Raw genomic sequence first — 5420 nt, forward strand, 5'->3', positions numbered from 1 at the left:
GTTTGTTTTAACCTTTCGCCATAAGGACAGCTTTACGTATTTCAGCTCAATATTTTGTAAACACGTTCAAATGTATATACTTGTCATACCTTTCACAGTATATACTTGTCATACATTTCATTGATGCTTGCCAAACATTTCATAGTATATACTTGTAGTCGTACATTTCATTGTGTATGCTTCTCATACATTTCAAAGTATATGAAAGCATATACCTATGAAAGTATATACTACATGAAAGGTATACTACAAAATAAACTTGGGCATTTCTAGGCATACAACATACTATTTTAAAACAGATTAGGCTAGCTTAGTCTTAGGGAAGGTTGACAGAAGCATTGGAGCCAGGTAGCACCGCTTGGAACTAGTTGCATGATTGGATTAAAAAACAATAGATTGGTCTTTCAAACAACAGCACTCAACCTAACCTTACAAAAGCGGTACTGTACTTAGGGACCGGGCTAATGGAGCAATGAAAATCCAGCTTTCGTTCGGTACTGCATTACCGAAGCATTGAAACAAACCTTTTCTGATCTTGAAAAAGTGGAGTTCTCGGGTTCAGGTTTGGCTCAAAGTTTTGTGGAAAACCTGCAAAAGAAAATAAAGCCCTTCGTTTAAGACTGAGAGTCATTGAGGTAAGTGTCAAAGTGTCTTTCTGAATAATATTTGATCACATCAACCGATCTTTCATGGGTATAATTTAAAAAAATGAAGGATTATTACGACTAATTTGTTATTGGTTGATATTAAAAATGGTCAATATCCATATGGTCGTCATTACCAGATTTGTTTTGGTTAAAACAACCTACATTTGGTTGATAAAATGACCAATATCAAGATGGTCGTTATTACCAGATTCATTTTGGTTAAAACAGCCTCACATTTGGTTGATAAAATGACCAATATCCATATGGTCGTTATTACCAGATTCATTTGGGTTAAAACAACCTCACATTTGGTTGATAAAATGACCAATATCAAGATGGTTGTTATTAACAGATTTATTTTGGTTAAAACGACCTCACATTTGGTTGATAAAATGACCAATATCAAGATGGTCGTTATTACCAGATTCATTTTGGTTAAAACAACCTACATTTGGTTGATAAAATGACCAATATAAGGATGGTTGCTATTACCAGATTCATTTTGGTTGATAAAATAACCAATAAGGCTATTAATGCTCAACCAAACAAAGTGGACGCTCTAACCAACTGAGCTACTAGGCCTCTTGTTTGTAAGGACGGACGGCTGTTCGATATCCTCTCGAAGTGGAATTTGATTGTGACAGCTCAGATGCTTATGCGTCTGACTATCAAACAGAATGTCAATTGTTCGAATTTCTTTCCGAGAAAAATTTGCTTGAAGAAAAATAGTTCACATCTTTAATAACTATCCAAGCAAAAGAATAATAATGAAAACATCACATGGTAAATATACTCTCATATACTGTATTCAGCTGTCAAAGTTAAAAAGAGATAACGAAGAATTTTTTTTGGAATTTTTTTACAAAGTGTTGAAATTGCATGTTCGCTCTCGTTATTGTTTTCTATCAATTTTAGAATCGTAGCTTGATCTTAGCAATGAAATTTTAACCATAATACAATTGGCTTATTGACAAGACCCAAATGGATGTCAGGATACATTTTGATTGTGTTCTTGTTCTCATGCCAGACCTGTTCAGAAACAGTGCTTTCTTTACTAGAGACCCCTTTGCTTCATTAATTAATTGCTTCTTGTATAGTATAAATGTTTCTAAGTAAAAGTGAAAGCAAAGCTGTTATCGATTTTTTAATGTCTTAAAACTTGCAGGTCGCCAAGGCGACAAACGATAGCCTGGTCTACAAGTGTTCTACCAGCGTTTTGCTTTCGGTAAGAGTGCTACTATTCTAAGGCCCCGTCCACACTATGCCGGATAAATTTGAATCCGAAATTTTCACACCGAAACCGAAAAAAAAGTTTTCCGTCCACACATGAAAACGAATAAAATGTTTCGCGTCCACACTTTACGCTTCATTGCACATCTGAGCATGTGCATCGAAGCTGAAATTGAGCCCGTAGTGAATTTTTAGCCTTCCCGCCATGTTCCCATGACAATCATGACGTCATCGTATCCGAAAAAATTCGGATACAAAATGTTCTCCGTCCACACTAATACGGTTAGCCGGCGTTTTCAAATTGTTCCACTCTGGAGACCGCATTCGAAAAAAAAAACGTTTTCGGTGAAGAATTGTTCCGGATTCGCCCGGACTAGTGTGGACGGTAGGCCTAACCGAATAAATAAAAATTCGGATTCAAATTTATCAGGCATAGTGTGGACGGGGCCTAAGTGTTAAGAGTATAATAGCGAGTATTTACATAACAATAGATATCCCATCATGCATTGCTATACATATATTAGCGTAAACACTCCCTTTTGTGTCACTTTCATCTACGACGCCGAACAACTGGTTCTGATCTCTCCAGCCCCCCACCCTACATGACGCGTTGTAAAAAGTTTCCCCACACACGCGAGTATACCGCTGTCCACTCCTGTGAACAGCTACCCATTTTCATGCATTTCATGGCGTACAATTGCACTCAAAACTAGTATAGGTCATGACCGCCTTATAGTTGCGTTATGGTTTTACAAGTCCAGAATCGCCTTAGTCCTTGAGCTTGTATAAACGTTTTCATCATTTATCGTCCTCCATTAAATATGCCATGACTATCCGCGCCAACAACAACTTTCAAGATTTCCCGCAAACAATTTTGGTCCCAAGCCTCGCGCGGTTTCCTTCCTTGACTCCAAACCTCAAAACGGGGTTCGCTCGGTTTAAAAAAGTGCGTCTTCAATAGAAACTGGTGACTAAGAGCGTTGTTTCCAAGCCAACGAGGAACCTGGCTAATCAATATGGCGGACGAAGAATGATAAAACGATTGTAAATTTGACGCAAATCTCGAGCGATTCTGGACTTCTCATCTCAAAACCAGCCTCCACAGTGTCAGTGACACAGTCAAATACTTTAAAAATCGCTTGTCACATTCAAAGCCGAAAGAAACAAATGCAGGATTCATTTAAGGCAGTGAATGTACATCAAATTTCCGGTGCTACATTTTTTAGAAGCGCATTTACGAAGACATACTATGGCGTTTCTTAATGGCATTGTCGTACTTTCCATTCAAAAGGACGCCAATTTGACACAGTATTCACTCAAAGAAAATCGTTGGATCGACCAAGAGCTAAGAGGCAAGATTAAAGCACACTAAACTATCGTATTATTCTTATTTTCCGGTGCTACATTTTTTCTTGACGCTTACCCGTGATTGCGATCGAGAGTGGAAAGTACGAATTCTTCCCTATTCTTTGTATTTCCTTGAGGTCAATGAGCATGAAATGTGACAGCCGTTCCGTGATATAGTATGTAAATGAGCAAAATCACCAGAAATGACCCGAAATTGTACGCAATGTCCATATCTTATAAATATGCATACGTTTCGAAACTGACGCTCGACAACTTTCAGTGTGAGTTTACCACGAACGGCGTGTGCCTGTTTATGTACTTGGAGCACCACAGAAGGAAAGGTACTCGCCATAAGTGTCAAATTCTAGAAAACCAGTGGTCGCTAATGGAAGGTAAATTGAAACGAAGAAAGCATGACATGGTTTCCTAAACCCTGTGGCGTGTCTCTTAGGTTTATGATGTCATTTAATCACGTGGTTGCCTCGTTTTCATGCCACATTCGCGACATGAAGATAGAAAAGGTAAACCTAGAGTCGGCCTACCAAAGGTAGCCCGACTAATAACGCAGCTAAGACACTTGACAGATACATGCGTTGAGCTACTGATGTAGTAGCTCGACAGATCACTTCCTCGGGGCATGTATCAATACAAACCTTTCTTGAAATAGCGGAGGTCTTTGCTTGTTACTTTGTCTCAAAGCTTTGTGGGAAAACTGAAAAAGAAGATAAAGTCGTTATATACTGATAATAAAGTCGTTTGTTTTAGAGTAATCAGTATAGAGGTAAGTGTTGAAGTGCCTTTCTAAAGTGTATGGTCGTATCAACCGATCTTTTACTCGTGGTCATATGCGCATCCAAACCTGATCTAACAAAGCAAATTCCACGATAATGTACAGTCACTCTTATAGTTGAAACATTTTACAAAAGAGTTCTAGATTACGTACGTCTTTTACGTTTTGATTTATCTTTACTCAACCGCTCTAAAGCTAATGTATGTGATTATTGGACTTTTAAAAAGTCGGGATGTATTTTGATTATGTTCTCATTCTCATTCTCATGCCAGACCTGACCAGATACAATGTTTCCTTTAACTAAGACCCCTTTGCTTTTAGTTTAGTATTAATGTTTATTATAAAAAGGCCATTAATCTTTGATTTTTTTTTTTTTTTTTTTTTTTTAATTTGCAGGCAGCCAAACCTACAAACGATAGCTTGGTCTGCCTGTGTTCTATCAACTTGTTTCCGGTAAGAGTACTAACAATAAGGCTAAGACACTGGACAGATACATGCATGCTTAGAGCTATTGATGTAGTAGCTCGGGAGATTACTTCCTTAAGGCAAGTATTAAAGGCTAGGATTCAAATTAAGAGCTTCAGAGATTTGGGTGTCATGAACTTTAATATTCAGCGGGGACATTAATGCAATACTCCCATTTTTATCACAGCCGGCCAGATCGAGAATAGCTCTCGATAGCCGGGGTAGGCTCAATCAAAACTCAGGGCCCCGGCTCATGGTATTGGAAGTAAGCAAAAAAAAAAAAAAAAAAAAAAAAAAAAAAAAAAAAACACACACACACGCAACTTGAATTATAGGTATATGTTGAACAAAGTGTATACGGCTATAAACGTTTTAAACTATATTTTAGACCATCTCATTTAAATGTCTTTTCTATCAAGCTGACGCTTGAACATAGCACCTTGCTAGTGACAGTTTTGTTAATTTGACTCTTTGTTAATGAGAAATATTAGAAAATAACCTTATTTATTATATAAGCAAAAACTTCTAGTATTTAAAATTGCACATGGTTCATTTATTCGTGATTTAATTAAGTCACTTAGCCATATTTACTGCGCTCCAAATTATTTTGCTATAAATTTAATTAAACATTAACACGATACATGATGAATTTGGTCAGTTGACATGTCCTAAAAAAATAGTCTAAATAAAGTACCGAATGAATCAGTGCATGCATGTTTTACACGCCTGAAAATTGCCAACTTTCATAACTATACAAAGCAGAAGTGCATGGTTGTAATTTTAAAAAAAGGCCTAAGTCTATTTTCCTAGTACTCAAAATTAAAATTGATATATAATTGGTTCTGATTAAGCTGAGGATGGCATGTAACGTACATGCGTATTGACCTCACATTTAATTTAGAACTGTCTCATGACTGAGCTGTTTCGATTTTTCTTCGTAG

The 5420-nt window shown here is 37.0% G+C and overlaps 1 long non-coding RNA gene across 1 annotated transcript in view; it reads right to left on the bottom strand.

Annotated features, from left to right (window-relative positions):
- Positions 1-3936, bottom strand: part of LOC148906959 (uncharacterized) — a 13017-nt gene extending 9081 nt beyond the window's left edge. The window contains exons 1-2 of the long non-coding RNA XR_016121050.1: positions 3878-3936; positions 525-588 (exon numbers count right to left, since the gene is read on the bottom strand). This is a non-coding gene — a long non-coding RNA (uncharacterized LOC148906959). The remainder of the gene's footprint in view (positions 1-524; positions 589-3877) is intronic.
- Positions 3937-5420: the final 1484 nt, after the last annotated feature.

This window comes from Actinia tenebrosa, unplaced genomic scaffold (assembly GCF_029948245.1).
Source record: "Actinia tenebrosa isolate PJP-AT-01 unplaced genomic scaffold, QUT_ActTen_1.0 PGA_scaffold4__44_contigs__length_22323623, whole genome shotgun sequence".
NCBI classification, from domain to species: domain Eukaryota; kingdom Metazoa; phylum Cnidaria; class Anthozoa; order Actiniaria; family Actiniidae; genus Actinia; species Actinia tenebrosa.